The sequence below is a fragment of the Schistocerca americana genome, chromosome 1 (genome assembly GCF_021461395.2).
Source record: "Schistocerca americana isolate TAMUIC-IGC-003095 chromosome 1, iqSchAmer2.1, whole genome shotgun sequence".
Classification (NCBI taxonomy): Eukaryota; Metazoa; Arthropoda; class Insecta; order Orthoptera; family Acrididae; genus Schistocerca; species Schistocerca americana.
In genome coordinates this window covers 276,563,696-276,583,261 of record NC_060119.1, presented here as the reverse complement: position 1 = coordinate 276,583,261, position 19,566 = coordinate 276,563,696, and the positions used below count along the sequence as shown (strand labels likewise).

The following is a 19,566-nucleotide window of genomic DNA, read 5'->3' as shown; positions in this document are numbered from 1 at the left end:
TTATTGCTTGGTTAGTGTTTATAAAGCAGATGTTACGCCATTTCGGAATATGACGGTCAGCTAGAAACGAAGCTTTATTTTCGGATATCTTAAGCTTCATGCTATTGCTTGTCAAAAAGATTTTGACACTCTTGAAAGTGTTTCATGAAGTGGTATGTTAAATGTGTTTCAGTACCTGTGCCGAGCCCGAATCTCATCCGACACAGAGGGGAATGAAACATCACTGTTTCGATACAATTAATCCGTTCCAAGCACTGGTGGACTGAAACAGCCTTATTCTGAAACAATGATACAGTTTCTGTGTCTGGCTCGAGACCGAATCTGGTCCAGTTATCCGAGACAGGGGTGGAATGAAACAACACTGTTTCGAAACAGTGAACCGTAGCCGTTCCGAAACACTGAAACAGTACCACGTATCGATACACTGTATCGAAACATAGAAACAGTGGCCAAGTCTATTCACATTAAAGTGGACGTTCAGGAACACATTCACTGGCTGTGAAAATAATGTTCTGCAGCAAAATATTCCTACGAATTCGACAATAATTATGGACATTGTGCCGCACCACTCTGGTGCAAATGGTTCAAATGGCTCTGAGCACTATGGGACTCAACTGCTGAGGTCATTAGTCCCCTAGAACTTAGAACTAGTTAAACCTAACTAACCTAAGGACATCACAAACATCCATGCCCGAGGCAGGATTCGAACCTGCGACCGTAGCGGTCGTGCGGTTCCAGACTGCAGCGCCTTTAACTGCACGGCCACTTCGGCCGGCCACTCTGGTGCAGATAAAGCTACAACAATGCACTGGATACAAGCGGATATTGGGCTCTGAGTACAAAGAAATGTTCCACTGGATGAAGTTGAACGTAGCATGTATAAGGCGAAGTTAATGGAACGTGGAGTGCTGTACAAGCCAAAAACCCCACGGTATCAGGTCGACAAACTGGCTGACGCTAAAGGGCTTAGTTTGATCAGCTTTCGTCCGTATTACGCTGATTTAAATCCGACTGAGAATACGCTCAGCGAAGATGAAATGCTGAAAGAAGAAGCCATTGGAAATGTTACACCACAGGACAGGTCTCAAGTTGTCAGCCATACCAAGAAGATAATTGAGGAAACTCTAGAATTTTCCAAATCTATTAAAAACTGTGGTAAAAATTGAGGTAATTAACTATAAAATTTGTTTTTTCTAAACATGAAGTTCAAAATATAACAGTTCATTCGTTTTTTCATAAATTAAATAAATTGTAGAGTTTCACACACCTGTGAGTATGGTATGTATGCTGTGCAAAATTCATCGAAGAATCTCTCTAACTAATGAAGAAAAGTGTGCCTGTAGCAACAAATGCAGCCATTAGTAAGTGAAAAAATGATAAAATTTCGCACGTAAAAAAAAATTATTTTGTTACGTTTTCGAACTTCCACTACAATGGGTGTGAATCGTGAATCCTTCCTGGTGATGCTGACATGGTTTTATGAATTTATTTGTAAAAGTATAGACACTGGAAATTAAAATGTCCTGTGATGCCTCTCCTGCTCCAAGTCGGCCCGTTTGACGTCCTACCCCCGTTAAATATGAGGCGAACGTTCACCTCGTGTTATGCCAGAGATAAGCCGTATTGTCGTTGCCACTTTTATTGACTCGGCCAAGTCTGTCAGTGTCACCTTCCAGCCTAATCTTAGATGACGGGCTACAAGTCAGCTTGTCGCTTCATCCAGGATTTTAGAGGGACCATTGGGGATGTTACACTGTCACTCACTAACTGCGTGCGACAGGCTCTTGGGATGTGGGTGCTGGTGTGTTGGGATGTACCGCCGCAGAGGCATGCGAGCAGAGTCGCGGACCCCCTAGGGTAGCGTTAAGCCGGCCGTGGCCGCGGCGTGCTGACGCGCGACGTAAACAAGAGCCAGAGGACGCCACCCTCGCACTGGCGCCTGCTCGCCTCTCTCTGACGAGTCTCGTTAGATCGATACCGCTCACCCTTCACCCTCGCACTTTTTCAGATAGGTATCCCCGTTTCCGGCGGGGAACCGGCGGCACAGGGGGCCCCGCTGGGCTACCGGTTTCAGAGCATTTGTACTGTTAGACGAACAATGCTATAACTTTCAAGTACTGCAGTCTGCCGGTACGCCCAAGAATGAGAAGCGGTGTTATGGGCCTGGAGGGGGGAGGAGGAGGACTGGAGGAATGGGTGCTCTCTCCCGGAAGAACAGTAGAGCAGACGTACAAAAAACTCGATCAGACCCTGAAGACCACGCGAGTATACTGCAACGTGCGGTGGTTTACGTAGAGTCTTAATAAGCCGGTAGGCTTGCACAGCCATTATCGGTTTGAATGAAGTCATTTCCGGATTTAAACCGACTATATAACGAAACCGACATTTCGACCATCTTTGGGACTATCAGCTTCAGTGAACGTAAGAACTAGCATTTAGTCGAGACGAGGGGACGATGGCAAAAGTACACAAAAGAATCACTAGTCGAGTTCGCTAAATTCACATCATTCGCCAGACAGACAATGACAGATAACTGATCTCCGAATAGACGGCTTCGACATCACCTGTAAAATTCTGAAAGAAATACGTCATCGTATAATACCAGCTTTGTCTCTGCACTCAACGTCTTTTGTTCTTATATCAGCTATGAGTCAGTACTGATACGTGTTTATTGTCCATTTATCGTCGAACGCCTAGGCAATTAATGCTCCTTCCAGGAAATTGTCCCTCTCCCTCTCTCTATCTCCATTGCAGACTCCCAGAAATGAGAGTATTGTTTCCTTTCCTCTCTGCTGACTTAGCGTCTGCAATATTGACAGTCTTGTACAGTGTGTATAATAAATCTCAACTGCAATCATAAAATAAGCTCCTGCACATTTTTGTAGATATCAAACCCAAAAAGGAATGGAACGCTCTCCCATAAGTCGAACAAACCTGTGACCGTTCGCGCTATCCTTCCTTGTATACTTCTAATGTCCCCTGTTAATCCTATTTCGTACGGATCCCACACACGTGAGCAGTATTCTAGGATGGGTCACATAAGTGGTTTATAAGCAGTCTCCTTGGCGACTTAATGCATCTCTCTAGTATTCTACCAATAAACCGAAGTCTGCTACCTGTTTTACCTACGACTGTGACTCTTTTATCGCGATTTAATGTCTCTACGAAGTGTTATACCTAGGAAATTCTATGATTGGACCAGCTCCAGTGCTGATTCACTATTATTATAGTCATAGGAGACTTTTTTTTTTTTTTTGCGTGCACAGTTTCATATTTCTGAGCATTTAAAACTTGGGGTAAAATGTGCACCACTTCTAAATCTCATCAATATCTGACTAAATATTTGCGCAGCTTCATTCGGGCGGTACTTTACTGCAGGTAACTGCATCATATGCGAAAAGCCTGAGGTGACTATTAATATTGTCTGCAGGGTCCTTAATATACAACGTGAACATTGAGGTAGGCAGCACACTTCTCTGGAGCACACCTGAAATACATCTGCTGATGACTCTCCATCTAAGATAACATGACGTCCTCCCCACCGAAAAATCCATTGTCTAGTCACAAGTCTCACTTGCTACCCCATAAGATAATACTTGTGGTAACAAGTATTATCGTGGTCCGGTGTCAAATGTGTTTCCGAAGCCAAGAAACACTACACAATTTGTAGTGCTGGAAGATAATGGCAGCAGTTACGAACAGGCGTTGCTGGGAGTGCCAGAGACTACTGAAATGCATCTACAGAAGATCTAAACATGTCACGCTTACAGTATCGAGTAAGCTAGAAGTACCCACTAAATATTTTATGCACAACTTTGTCCTCAAACTTATAAGTGACACGACAGGCATGTAAAGGAATGTCGACAAATTCTTGTTCTGAATTAGGCGTGCGATTTGCGGTAATCCATTCGCTGCTTAGTCACTGGGCATCACGGCTCGTGAATAAACGTACCAGTTAATGCACGGTGTGCTTCAGAAGGTAAAACAAGTACCCCACTTGACTGTTGACCTGACGAATATTACTTGAACACAAACGGGCAAAGACCACTCATTTCAAGGAGGATAACCTGGTACCCTGACAGGAAATTTCTTCAGATAATGTTCATTCCACGGTAGTGTTGCCGGAACAAAGCAAGTAACACAACGACGGCTTAAAGTCAGTCGCTGTCACGACATTTTCCTTTGCACAGTTATTGTGCGTCTGTATCGTTGCGGCAAGATAACGTAAGTCTTTTCATAAAAAAGCTTCTACGTGTAATCACAGTAAAGCGGTACGTAGGGAGTGAGGTCCACACGTTCTATACATATGTCTTACTTTGTGAGAAAAGATCGCTTTCCGCGGATATAGTTTCCTATTTGCAACATAGATAAGCATCTTACATGTTCATCGAAATTATTCGTCAAGCATGCTAATTCTGTCAAATAATCGCTGAACCTGGCGAATACAGTTCACCTTTTATTACGTGAGGCGTGTTATCATATTTTTTACCTTAGGTGCCCGTTTTTGTAGATGTGCTTAGCTGCGTTGCAGATTTGTCTGTATCACGTGTTAATGTATGTATCATGTTTTACAATGCTTCTAGATATTGTAGAAGCGACTTAGTATATTTTGAAGTAAGTTTGATGATCGTACCACCTTCAGAATTCCCGCTTCACGGTACGCACACAGGGGAGACAATGCCCTCTGACCTATCTGCTCTACAGGAATCCATGCCATGGACTATGTTTGGAATTCTTGTCGTCGACTTCTCTTGTACGTGATGAAGGGCGTCCTCTTCGAAGTCACGTGTGAGGGCGCACTTGCAGCACCAAAGTCAATCCTACTATTAGTAGCAAACCCACCAGTTTCTCGCTGTCGTAACTTATTCTACATCCAACAGATGTATTTCCAGGCGTGGGTTCCTTATCTGAAACATTGTCTACAAATAACAGAAGCCTGTAGTAGGACTTCTAAGACACCTAGTAGAACAAATTTTCCTTATTTAGTTGTAACGTAAATCATTGTAGATTTACTGCGTTGATGTATCGGCGAGTCAGTGCCAAGAAACTTCATCTAACAAGTGTAATGAGATGACAGCTCACTCGGAGGCTATAAATTGCAATTAAGTCTCACAGGCAGATGGCTGCAGTTGTCAGCGTGTTTTTGGTTTTATTTTGCGCACGTACTGTCGGCAAAACAGAACTTCAAAGGGCTATCTTTGTTTCTGCAAGATTCACTTCATTGTCTGCTGCTGCAGGTTTACGACGAAACTAAACTTCGTGGCCAAACGGCTGTAGACAAGAAATGGCCATTAAACGGGACACTAGATGGAGACAGTTGATAGCAATTAATGGAAAGAAGCAAATAGTTTCGAAGAGGGTAAATTCAACAATGGAAATTGAGCCTGTAAATAAAACATTGCGGGGGGACGTCTATGTTCTCCCATTAATTTCGACTTTTTACCGGAAGTGCACATACTTTATTTTACCGTACTGCCCGAAATTTTAATGACGGTGCGATGCGGTGGAGAGGTCACTACACTACACTTGGTTTGGGAAGACTGAATTTATTTCCTGCTTCGGCAGACCTGCTGTGCGTACCTCGCGCGATTTCAAAATTGTGGAATTGAGCCTTTGTAAAGAAACACGTGACTAATGCTCTGTCTGTTGTGAAAGAGGCGACAAGGAAGAAGTGAATGTTGCAGAAATTATTTTGCTAGATCTCTAAGAATCCTTACTTTGGCGTCAAGAACCAGCCAGAGAAATCAGTTTCTTCAGGCACCATTTATGCGAGTATGTCGTTTTGACTGAAAAAAAAGCAACGCATCCATTGTAAAGTTCACAGGGATTAGTCGATCGCATCGAGTGATTGGAAGAACGGTGCGTGTACTTGGAAGTCATGTTGCCCAGAAAGAAACTGAGTCGGTGTTTCCTTTTTTTTTTTGCCCCCAGTATGTTAGGGCACATAAAAGTGTATCGTCCAACTGTGGTTTGCAGCAGGGACGTAGATCTGTGTCCTATTTTTCAGTGTAATCCTCATGACGGGACGGTTTATGCACTTGCGGTAGTCGAACAACTGTCTGTTATCAGGCGATACTACGTCCTGCCCGGTGAACTGATCCGTGACGTTCGATGAAACTTGAATTTCTGACAGTTAAAAAACTAAATAATAGACCAGAAAATGATTACACTAGTTTCCATACATAGTTGAAAACTAAATCTAATGAAGGGCGTAAAAAATTGTCGTTGGTATATCTCCTTCTTAGCACTTTTTATACATTTACAGGTACATTATATAGTCCATCGCTGTAAAGAGGATGGCAGAACGTACGTTTTATTGTATCATTGATTATCTCTTCAGTTCCATTCGTGGATGGAGCTTCGAAATATTGATTGCTTACATACATCTGTGTCAGGTGCTATTAGGCTAATTTATTTTTGTCTTCATGGTCTCTCCTGAATGTACTGTTTGGGGGCTGAAGAGAATTGCCCCATGAAAACGAGTCTGTCTTCCCCAGTCGCGGCTATGATACAAGCCTGACACAGATCGCGTTGCGCGGCATTATACACGCTAGGTGTTCCTGATCACTGTGGATCACACGCACTGAAGCAATATGATAATTTTGATGTACAATTGTTCGCATGATTGTGATATTTGCGGTCCACTGCTCCACACATTTTTTCAATCAAGAACTTGTATCCAGAATGAGATTTTCACTCTGCAGCTGAGTGTGCGCTGATATGAAACTTCCTGGCAGATTAAAACTGTGTGCCCGACCGAGACTCGAACTCGGGACCTTTGCCTTTTGGAAGGTAGGAGACGAGATACTGGCAGAAGTAAAGCTGTGGGGACCGGGCGTGAGTCGTGCTTCGGTAGCTCAGTTGGTAGAGCACTTGCCCGTGAAAGGCAAAGGTCCCGAGTTCGAGTCTCGGTCGGGCGCACAGTTTTAATCTGCCAGGAAATTTCAAGAACTTGTATGTCACGATTGCAGTTGTGACACGTTAACCATGTATTCAGAGGTTACTATTTCATCTTTAACTGTGGTAAAATACAGAAATTTATTTTTATCCATGCTGAGAGAAAGCTTGTACTGTAGATAGATTATTCCTCAAGATGCAGCTGTGCATTACTGGAAATGATATTTCCTGCCAGTTTAAACTGTGTGCTAGCCTTGGAATGGAACGTCAGTCCTTGGTTTTCGCACTCACTATTTTTACTGGCTTAGTTGTCGAAGCAGTATTCACAACTTACTGTTCTATCAGTACGTCTCTGCTACTTTCCAAACATCACGGACGCGTTCCAGTTGCATAATTGTGGTAAGCCACAGCTTATGAACATCATTCTTAACGGAGAGAAATCACAAGATGTAAAAGAAGCTTTGGGCGTAACCCAACAGTGTTTCAGTATCATTATTGTTCAATGTTTATAAAAATAAGAGTGTTCGCACAAGATACTGTTGTCTACAGATAAATTACAATGCTATAAAATTGTAGCAGAGGACAGGAAAATCTGCAGAATATTCACTTTAATGCGGGCATTGGCACTTGATCATCAGCGTAAACAAATGTAATGTATTGTACATAATTAGTTGGCAAGGCCTATCAGTCACCCCTCGTATCAGTATTTTAGTGGGCGTGGAAGCTGAGCAGGTGGTGGTAACGATACTGGTGCAGGAGACCGAACTCGGGAGCTGGTATTGGTGGCTGTCATATGACGTAAGGGGTCACTGAAACAGCACTGCCTTGAAACATATTTATTATTAGTAATTTACAGTACGGATTGTTTTCTCGAGCACGGGGGAAGGCGCGCTGATTCGCACACTCGCATGCGACAAGAAATGTGAACACATAGTGTCGGCTTTTGCCGTCGTGCGGATGAGGGCCGACGGTGGAGATGCCCAGATGGCCGGAACAGAAGACTGTAGGCACAGGGCTAGTGTGGCTCACTGGGAGTTAGTGCGACCCGCCTCAGCATTCTCGAAGGTGGACGTGCTCTTAAGCGGGTGGCAACAGCATGTCTCGGTCAGCGGGCGTTGTGAAGACGAAAGCCCAGGACCTAAATCAGCAACGCTGCGTAAAACCAGGGAGACGGTACTATGCATAGCCAGGGCGGCAGTACTCAGTTGTCTCGCCCAAAGGGCTACAGGCACTAATTTGCAGTCACTTGGTATGGCCCTTTAGCAGGGGAAGGCCCAGTATCGTCCACATCATCTTCAAACACGGTAGCTGCCAAGTAGGAGTGGCAGCTTGCAACGGCTAAGTCCTTCTACAGTCAGCTGGCTGTGGCCTCGTAGGCGAAGTCTTCTATAAGCTGCAGGCGGCACGTCACGATTTGCCAATCAAAGTTACCCTGTAACTGGGGCATACATATGGGATGACCAGACACTGCACCTGAAGCTTTGGAAACGTTCGTATTTAAGCTGGAAATATCATAATACCCGGTGATGCGGTCATTTTCCATCATTATCCGAAGGTGTCAGCGCACTTGGCCCCACAGTGCTGTATCAGTTATTATCAGTTCCCTTTATAAAATGAAATTTTCACTCTGAAGCGGAGTGTGCGCTGATATGAACCTTCCTGACAGATTAAAACTGTGTGCCGGACCGAGACTCTTAATCTCCCAGGAAGTTTCATATGATCGCACACTCCGCTGCAGAGTGAAAATTTCACCCTGGAAGCACCCTCAGGCTGTCGCTAAGCCATGTTTGCGCAATATCCTTTCTCCAGAAGTGCTAGTCTTGGCAAAGTTTGCAGGAGAGCGTCTGTGAAGTTTGGAAGCTAGGAGACGAGGTACTGGCGAAGTAAAGCTGTGAGGACTGGTCGTGAGTCGTACTTCGGTAGCTCGGTTGGTAGAACAGGTGGCCGCGAAAGGCAAAACGTTATCCGGCCGAGTCTCGGTCCGGCACACAGTTTTAATGTGCCAGGAAGTTTGAGTTCCCTTTATGTTTGCCCTTCACATCAGTGCTAGGTTGCCGTGGCTGAGCTCGGTGGTTGCATGTTAAGGCTCCGTGCTGCAAGGCTCTCAGAATGACGTATTTGGTGCTGTCATACTGCGCCGTTTGCCCTTGCTGATAACGGCTGGCTTCGGTGTGGAACGATTTGAACGTTGCAGAACAATCACTGGAAATAGTCACATTCATTACATTGTTATGAGTACGCGTGCAGAGCGATTTAAAGTGGAACAGTTACAAACGACCAGTCGTACGAAGGCAGATGCAGAGTGAGATTCGTTGGAAGAAACCTCATATCTGGTATCCGTGCGAGGTAGGGTTGATACATCAAAAAGAGAAGCACCAAAAGGAGCAGTGCGTTTCGTCTGAAGTACGTTTAATGAGCGCGAAAGCTTCACGGACATGCTCAGCCTACACCAGGTGCCGAGAGCACATATTCATAGAAGAATCAAGCAACATATTCTGCAAGCCATCATAAGGTGTATGACGGACGGAGGGTACCCTGTCCATAGCTAGTCATTCCCTTTTGCAGTTCGACTCGCTAACGGAGCTGGGGGGGGGGGGGTGGGGGGGGGGAGCTGTCTATAATACTTTTGTACAAGTCATAATTTCTCGTATTTTGTCACCACTTTTTCTTACGGAAGATGTATGTTGGTGGCAGTAGGATAGTTCTCTAAACATTTCAAGAGTGTGTCCCGAAAAGAACATCTTATTTCCCACAGTGATTGCTATTTGTGTTAATGTAACATCTCTGTAATAGTCGCGTATTGGTACAACCTGCCGGTAGTAAATCTAGCATCATTCCACTGAGTTTCTTCTATGTCTTTAATTCAGAGGTCAGCAGACGTTTTTCACAGCTAACCGGTCAGCTGACAAAATGACGAGCGCGGGCCGCATCGTCATTCTCGTACGGTACTTGCAATCCAGAACGAAAGCTATGGCGAAAACAGACGAGAAACTGAAGTCATCATTCCGTGTTAATCATGGATGATTGGCATACAATGCATAGAAAGCGACGACAACTAACATATTTATTTACTAAAAAGCTGTCAAAGAAGACGACGTTAGCAAAAAGGTAGATCATATCTAATCTGCAGATATCCAAATCTCACCAATGTAGGAGCAATAAACGTTAGTGAGATTGGTGAAACGAACGTTTGGCTTTCTAGACATCAGTGTTTGGTTCGGTATTTTAGCATCCATTTAAAACGTACATCAGTCAACTCGCTCGATGTGCTGACATACAATCATTTTTTTAAACATTTGCTCACAGTTAAAAGTCGTTCAGAATACAGATGCCACATGAGCAACAAATTTCTTCGGTTTAGAAAACCCAACATCAGGTAAGCATCTGTAAGATTCAACATTTTTTCTCTGTGCTTCCTTTTCAACAAGGCATTTGCTTGCAAATCAGTGCGCTCCAATTGCAGCGTTGCTGATTTAGATCCTGGGCTTCGGCCTTCACAACGCCTGCTGACCGTGACACGCTGTTGCCACCCGCTTAAGAGCACGTCTGGAACAGAACAACGTCATTTTTAGTTCCGCAAAGATCTGAAAATCTTTCGAGAAAATGCTTCAATTCACGATTAATTTTTTTCCGAACATCAAGATTGACGTCTTCGGGGATTCTAGCACGAAGGGCTTTGAAATGAAAACGTTAAAAGTTTTCTCTCTCCAGTTATGCTTCAAACAGTAACAGCTTTCTCCGAAATCCTTCGATGGTCCTGTAGAGCACAGACGAGGTTATCCTTTAGAGAATGCTTTAAATTTAAAGTTCAGTTCATTCAAGTGGCACGTCCTGCCGATTAAAAATCACAACTTTGCCAGCATCTAACAACTGTAGATCAGCTTCGTTTTTCAGTAAGAAAAATATCTATTTCTTTTCGGAGCTTGTAAAAACGAAACCGCAGGACTTTACCTTAGCTGAGCCACCTCGGTGCTGTGTTATAACGCATGTCATAGAAGTCAGAACCAATGTCCTCAAGAAAATCCTTGAGGATTGAGTGCATGTCTCTGAACGAATATCATACTAGACAATAAGGTACCAGAACCAGTGTACACAGTTGTTTGACAGAGGCTATAAGCAACTTGACATAAAGGAACATCCTTAGATTCTTGTGTATAAAGACATCGGGCTCCCTGTGTCGGGATGCAGGCAGCGGGCGAAATTTAGAGATACAATTTCTGACTTGCTGAAATAGGAACGAAAGTTCTCGTGGCAGGTTGCCATGTTATCGCTTTAAAAATTCTGAAAGGAATGTAAGTGGTTCACCTTGAACGAAGCTCCAGTATCGTGTTTAACGGCTGATCGTATTCGTAGTAACACCAGGGGTAGGGTACGTACCTGTCGTGGGCCATACTTCTCATCAAGCAAATTGAAGTCCCGTCGGCTGGCTGGATGAACTGACGTCACCGCGGGCTGTTCTGTGGTGACCCTGTTTTAATCCGACCTGGTGGAGGATCCTAAGCAGTGAAGCAGTACTCACGAATGGGTTACGTTAGTGATCTTACACTTACCTAAATTCTCCCAGTACACCGAAGCCGACGTTCCGCCTAACTTGCTCTTCCCGTTTCGTGTCGCTTTGCAACGCTAGGCCTAGATATTTAATCGACGTGATTTCGTCAAGTAGCACGCCACTAATGCTGTATTAGAACATTACAGGTTTGTTTCTCCAACTTAGATGCATTAACATACATTTTCTGATGTTTAGAGCAAACTGTCATTCATCACACCAAATGTAAATTTATTCAAGTCGTCCTGTATCCTTCTGCAGCCATGAAACGACAGCAGTTTCCTATAATTTCATCAGCAAACAGTCGCAGACTGATGATCACCCAACCTGCCGGAAGTATCACAACAGCGCACGGATCATTGCAGAATGTACGAGGGAAGATCGGAAAGTAACGCACAATAATTTTACCGCCGAAAAGTTTAGTAGGAAACAAAACAAAACAAATCACAAATGAACATACATCTTTTATCTAGTTTTCTACAGTCACCAACGTTCTCAGTACATTCCTCCCATCGTGGTACCAGTTTCAATATGACCTGTTCGTAGAGGTCCGTTTTGTTGGAGTAGAGCCACCGGCGAACTGCTGATTTCAGTTTCGCATCAGTCGCAAAGTTTTGGCCGGCCAGGAATTTCTACATGGGCGAAGCAGAGGAAAGTCGGACGCTGCAAGGTCTGGACTGTATGGTAGTGCTGGAGCACGTCTCACCCAAATTTGGCGATTTTTTCTCGAACAGGAGCAACAGAATGAGAGCAAGACTGTCATGAAGAAATTTGACATCGACAGCATTAATTTTGTGGCGTTTGTCACGAAAGGCACGACGCAAATCAACCAAAGTTTTAATATGTTCTGCAGCATTCACAGTGGTCCCATGTGCAGCAAAGTGTTGCCCTTCTGCGTCGTAGCGCGCAAGTGATCCAAGCTTTTCATCGTTCGCAGACCCTTATGGTTGCCTGTCAGATTCTGAGGCATCCAGCGAGCACTAAGTTTACGAAATTTCAAAGTATCGTGAACAATAGCGTACACTTCATCACAGGAAATGTTTAACTATCTCGACAAGGTTCGCAGTTTCACGGTCATTCATAATTGCTGCCTCAGTCACTTCATTATTCTACGGGGCGTGGCGACTCAATAATATTCACACGGCGCTCTTGGAAGAATGGACACCGCCTGAAGACATTGCTACTGTCCATACCGCCGTCTCCATCCGCGCCACGCATGTCCCTATGAACTGCACTCGGTTTACGCGCTTTGGCCAACAAATATCGAAATACACTTCGCTGCTCTTCACAAGTCAGCGACAGTAACGTGCACGCCATTTTTGTTTGGTAGTTCAGGCTTGCCTCACTAGAGCTGCACATGAGAACAAATTACCCTCTGTAGCGTAAAATTCAAACTATTTTATCGGGAGATTCCAACATTCCAGCTGCAGTAGAGAGAGAGAGAGAAAAAAAATTGTGCGTTACCATCGAATCCGCCAGTGAATGTTAAAAGTGCGCCACTCTTGGCAGACAATCATCATTCATCGCTGGGCGAGGGTGCGCCAGTTGCAAGGTGGTGGTGTGTGCAGCTGTGTGGTGACGCGGTGGCTGTGTTGGTGCGGCGAATGGCAGGGTGCCAGGAACGGCGTGGTGGTATGCGACCTGCCGCACACCTGGCAGGCGCCGGCCCGAGCCCCGCCTAAATCGGGAACAGGTGGCAGCGCGCGGAACCTGTGGCTCCCTAACGTAAACACTCAGCCCAGCCACCCACGTCTGGCGGCATCGCCAAGTTGATCACACACTATTAAACGTCCCTCGATCTGCTGGTATACACATGGTGATTCAGAAGTAACTGTACACATTTTGTGGATGTTACCTAGGCTATGCATCACAGTAAGAGTAAAATGTTAAATAAAGCTTTGTCTAAATTGCTTTTTTCTCAGCTATGAAGCATAATGTCATTTGTGGTAGGCATTACATCATGGGCCAGTACAGACTTCTGGCGTGTGGTGTTCGCCTGCATATCGACTGGTTTTGCTTTGTTCATACCTCTACACTGCTCGGTTCGTTCTGGCCTTTGTTTACTTGACTTGGGTGTGGTCCATTGTACTGTATAGCGCTGTTGTAGTGTAGTGGCACAAGACATACTACATACATTAATTCTGTCGCTAATTCATAGACTGCAGTCGTTGCGTACCGTATGATGGCGTACTCAAACAGTGGACACGCTGGTATGCACCTCTTTTACGGTGCAGGAGAAGGCAATACACGGCAGCAAGACGACGGTGTATGGAAATGTACCAGACCATCAGACTTTCATAGCTATGGATAGGCGTTTAAGGAGATACGGCATTCGTGGTGCCCCACTGTCAGATCGGCCTCAACTGGATGGAGTTGGTGGTAACATCGTGGAAATGGTAGATGAAGATGCGATTATAGCTGCCCTCCGTATAATTGCCATTGTAGGGGTCCCTCAGTGGTCTGTATAGCGCCTGATTCGGAAACAATAATTTTACCCACTTTACCTGCAAAAGGTAGAGGAACTGACACCTGTAGACTATCCTGACGTCAGAATTTCTGTCAGTGGTTATTCGAGCGGCATGATGCTGATTCACAGTTCCGTCATCGGGCACTGTGTACAGATGATACTCTCTGCGGGTATCGTGAACGCTCGTAACCCGAACGTGTGGGCGTATGAGAATCCCCGCGTAATTACAGTAGCAGGACATCAAAATCGCTTTGCAGTGAACACTTGTTGTACTACAGTGGACAGTGAGTTTCTCTGACTGCTTGTTATTCCATAGCACCTGACTGGCAGAGCGTATCGTAAGTTTTTGTAACATGAATTCGGTGGTCTTCTTCATGATGTACCACTCGCTACACGAAGCAACTTAAAGGTTTATGCGCGGCGATGCCCCAGCACATTTCATTCGGGAGGCAAGAGAGAGTCTCAGTGTTTCTCGTCCCAGTAAGTGGACGGGCTGTGCAGGACCAGCTGCTTGGACCGCCAGACCTCCAGATCTTAAGCGTCTGGACCACTAGCTTTGGGGCTATCTCAAGTAGCTCGTGTATGTCGCTGCAACTAAGAATATAATACAACAACAGCAGCGAAGTAAAACTGGCTGGGCAACTGTGCAGAATAAGACGAACGGAGCCTCAAACATTCAGAGAGCGGTAAGACGTCGAGCACATCACCGTCCTCATCTACATGGACACCATTTGGAACATATCCTGGGGTAAACGTACAGTACGTAGTTGTCGGATTTTGGGACCCTTCCCTTCGTTGCTTTCTGAGAATAATTAATTTTGTGTTGTTGGTTTTGCACTTATGATCCCTACTCTACAACAGAACTCGGAAATTAAGCAGTTTTAGAGAAGACTTTATTTAACATTGACACTTATTTTGATGCGTACTGTTTATTTTGAATCACCCTGTATACGACACAAAACCTCTGCTGACAGTCAACAAAGATAGTAAAATAGATCCTAATGTCGCGAAGAAGAAATGTGTGATTCTAAAAGTACTTCACAAATTTTCGACACACACAATATTATTGAAGTGACTTATACAGGTAGTAGAGGTGTCATCTTGTAGCGAAATACTGCAAGTTTCATGCCATACTTACACTTTAACTAATAACAATGTTCATTCGCCGCTAAAAACCGCTTAGTATGCAATGTCTCATCCTCCTCGATTCGTCGTAACATTTCTACACAAAATGCATTGCGTGCCTCCTTATTTGCGTCACTGTGTGATTATGTGGCAATGACAGTCTGTATGGCTTCAGGTGCAGTCTTTTTCGTAACACTCTCCTGATAGTTGACTGAGGAACTCCAAGCTCTCGCGACGAACGATGGGTTGATTTCTTGTGACTGTGAACAAAACCCCTCTCACTCATGCTCGACGACAGCCTCAGAAACTCGTGGGCGACTTAAAGATTTGTTACAACGAATGCTAGAACCAGTTGAACGAAATTCTGATGCCAGAGTAAATTGTATGAAAGCTTGGAAGTTCCTTATGGTACTCGGTACGAAATTTATGTTCATCCCTCGTTGCTAACATTGTTTCTTACATCGAAAACACGCAACGAGCACTTTCAGACCGTGTGAAGGTTTCCATTTTGATTTTCAATTTTCTCTGTTGCTACTGCAGAGGACGATAACAGTTCCTTGGGGAAAGCCAGATAGTTCTTCCTTTTTACTCGATGACTTTCCATCAACTATCTGTTAACATCTCTCACGCATGTTTCATCAGTGGATTTCGTGTCTCCTTAATCGTTGTTTTGATGTTCGTTTTAGTTTCGTGACAAATTTCAGTCGATGCTTGAGGACGTGGATACTTTTTGTTATGACCGTTCTTCCACAAATTATTTAGGGTTTACAATATCTGGACAATATAAAAAAATGAATGCATTCTGGATAAATACGAATGTAAATACAGGGTGACAGTTACTGAACTATATGAAAAAAAACGTAAATTAGCTACAAACTACAACGCGCAGTCACTTCATTCAGCATGCAAACTTCACTACAGATACTTGGATTTTCGGATTTAGGTTTGACATGTTCCAATATGACTGCTACCATTGGCGATGATGTGGCGCGAAATTTTGCATGAGCCGTTGAAGTTTCGGAACATCGATGCTGTCGATGGCTTTTATGAGCTCAGCAATGATTTTGGGGTTATTGCTGTACACCCTGTAATTAATATAGCCCAACAAAAAGGAGTTGCATATGTTATGATCCGGAGAATATGGCGGCCAATCGAGGCACATGCCAGTGGCCACTGGGTACCCCAGAGCCAGATACCGTTCCCCAAAGTGCTGCTCCAGGACATCAAACACTCTACTGTTTTGATAGGGTCGAGCTCCTTGATAGAACCACATCTTGTCGAAATCAGGGTCGCTGGGTATAATGGGGATGAAATCACCTTCCAACTCCTTCACGTTCAGTAGTCACCATGCTATTAAGGAATATTGCACCGATTAATCCGTGACGGGACATAGCACAACACACAGTCACCTGTTGAGGGTGAAGAGACTTCTCTATCGGAAAATGCGGATTCTCAGTCCCCCAAAGGCCCCAACTTTGCTTATTGACGAACCCATCGAAATGAAAATGGGCGTCGTCACTAAGCCAAACCATAATGCGCTTGCTAATTCCCATCATGCCGGCGGCCAACCGTCCAGTTTGAGCGTCTGAACGAAAACCGTTCAGAAAGTATGACGATTTTATTTAATATAGTTCACTAATTGTCACCATGTAGGAGAAACATCGGTCTCTCCGATGTCGATCTGTTGTAGAATTTTGGAGCACGTTTTATGCTCCCATATGATGACATTCCTGGAGACTGAAAACCACCTATGTAGGAATCGACATGTGGTCCGAAAACCACCTATCGCTGTCCATGGAACGAGTTTCCCGGACCAGGAGCTTTCACGCCACTTCTTTGAGAAACTCTGACGTGATAAAGGAAGTGCGGGAAGTTCAAATCGCTGGATCGATCTTGCCGGCCTTGAGTTTTCGTGAGAAGTTTGAACACAAAAATCTTCAGAAATTGCCGTATTTGTGTGTGCTTCAAAGGAAAAAGAGGTGCAGAGAATCAGAATACTCTGTTGTGTACCAAGCAAGAGGTACACAACAAATACCGCGATAGACCGCCACAACAGAACTGCCTCTCCTGGCATCTCTCAGTTCCGTGCAGCTCACAGTGCCAAAACTCTTCTTGCTTCCGCACCGCTTCCTCCAGGGCGTCGTCTATGTCCGCCGACAGTGCTGACAGCCGCCGTAGGAAGTGCTGTCAACCGCGGACTACATGCTTCCGCCTTGTACTGGCGGACCTGGAAATCCATCCGCCTGCAAGCACCAGAAGACGACGCGCCGTGGACACTCGGTTTAGTTCAGCGTCTCTAACTCTCTCAGCGCAGTATTGTGAACACTATCTTCCAACTCGACAGTCCCTATTTATGGAGAACTTGGACTGTACGTAGTGTCTGCAACATTACTATCAGTTGTATGTGATAGGACTGCCAAGAGGTATTAGCTTAAGACGTCAAGCACTACGCATCAAATTAAGTACTGTTTTGTAACGTACGCTAAATACGTGCTATTTGTTATTTCTTATTTTCTCGTCACCTTTTTTTGTTACGAAGTGCCTTGTTAGAGAAGTGTTTGATAATAATGGGGTGCAAGGGCTCCTATTATAGAATAACAACAACGAAACCATTTTTTGCTACTGTGGATGTCGAACTGAATTAATAGTAACCTTCAGTTACGACGTTCACAACATATACTGCTATCTTTTGATGGCATCGGAATAAAACGTCCAAATTCATACCAGCTAATCGATGTTTTATAATTTAAAGTCTCCCACCTCATTTTTATGCCGTTGTGTAAAATGTTAGATCAGAAACTACTGTTGGGGTTATGATACTGTTTGCACTGATAGATACTGTAGATCACATCGTATAAACAAGTCGTCCGGCCATAGATATTGGGCTGGTGCATACGTTCGTAGCGTTTTTCCACGAGTTTATGTTTATTAAACATAAGAGATACCCGTAACAGAGACTTCAGTCACCAATAATATATTCTCTTTCACTATTTACAATAGTCTGCCATCGCTGGGATGACTTTTGCAGTCCGTAACTGGAGAAATCACGTGGTTTTGAGACGACGAACTCGTCGAGCCGTGTTCGGAGCGCACTTTCATCCGGAAAGAGAGTTCCTTTAAGGTTGTTCAATAGAGAGCGGAAAACGTGAAAATCTGAGGGCACAAGATCGGGTCAATAAGGTGGGTGCGGAATGACTTACCAGCTCAACTCTTGTATACAGAGTTTCTTGATAGTCTAGCAGAGTGCGGGCGGGTGTTATGGTGGAGTAGCATCACTTCACGCAGTTTTTCTGGTCGTTGTTCTTAGACTGCGTCTGCAAGACGTCTCAGTTGTTAACAATAAACTTCAGCACTGTTAGCTACACCTAAAGGAAGCAATTCGTAGTACACCACACCGTCGCTTTTCAACCAGATGCTTAGGATTATTTTTCGTGGATGCACACAGGTCTTCGTATGGAGAGCTGCTGCTTGTTTGGCCTCAACCATTCCTTTTTTTCCCCTTAAGTTAGCACACGTCTTGTTAGCAGTAACGGTACAAGATGCACATTTGGCCACCCTCAGATTTTTGTGATTTTGGCTTAGAGCATGCGGTACCAATACACCCGATTTTTGAACCTCCCCCATTGCGTGCAAATGTCGCACGTTGGTGCAATGATCCGGAGAGTCACTAATGTCAAAACGATCCTTATTAAAACGAGAAAACCATTTTCTTTCCGTGCTCTGTACAATAGCATTACAGCCATACACGGCGCAAATGTTACTGGCAGCCTCCGCTGCTGTCACCACTCTATTGAACTCTGACTGAAGATTATATCGGAAATGTTGCGATTTTTCCACTTGGAACTTAATTTTCTAGCGTCCACAGCTCCACTCACTATCTTCAAATGACAAAATGACAGTACGTAAACTCCAATAGCAACAGTGAACTACAGATAAAAAATGACAATCGATGAATAAGCTCATACCAACTGGATCAACAACATGTAAAACAAAAACGGTACGAACTTATGCACCAACCCAATGCTGAGTGTTACCTCTGCAAAGGTGGTGTGGGTCACTAATTGCGTTCAGAACTAGCTTTAGGTTTAGTAGAACATATAATTATAAGTTCTGTTTTCTAAGTGGACGAAACTGTCATATTGGTATGGAAATGGATGAAGATTGCTATTGAATTCTCCACTGTTAAGACAAATCCTTCGCAAATCCTTTACCAAAAAAAAGAGAAGTTGTCGTCCTGAAGGTTGGTTTAGCGCTACAGTGCTTTAGTGTGCATGGTCCTGTCGCCCCTACCTTCCAAATTTGGAACAGTCACCCATTTTAACGTTGTACCCATACCGCTGTGCTACCATTTTTTATATTGAAAGAAGCGTAAAGGAAAAAGAAAATCAGGCTTTGAGCCTGGTCTACTCGAAAATACTTAAGAAGAACACCGTACTAGTGTAACATTTATGACATGTAAACAGGTAATAAAGTAGTGTGGAAGATCAAATCCGTTACCTGTTCGGCGTCTGATTCCCTTGTTAACATTAGC

At 44.2% G+C, this 19,566-nt stretch overlaps 1 protein-coding gene and 1 non-coding gene across 3 annotated transcripts in view; both read left to right on the top strand.

The window, feature by feature from the left end:
* The window catches only part of LOC124622103, a 548,933-nt gene that overhangs the window by 28,639 nt on the left and 500,728 nt on the right, over positions 1 to 19,566 (top strand). The gene's annotated exons all lie outside the window — the stretch shown is intronic.
* Trnas-uga lies at positions 6,847 to 6,921 on the top strand. The gene has a single exon. It is a non-coding gene; the product is annotated as a tRNA-Ser (tRNA).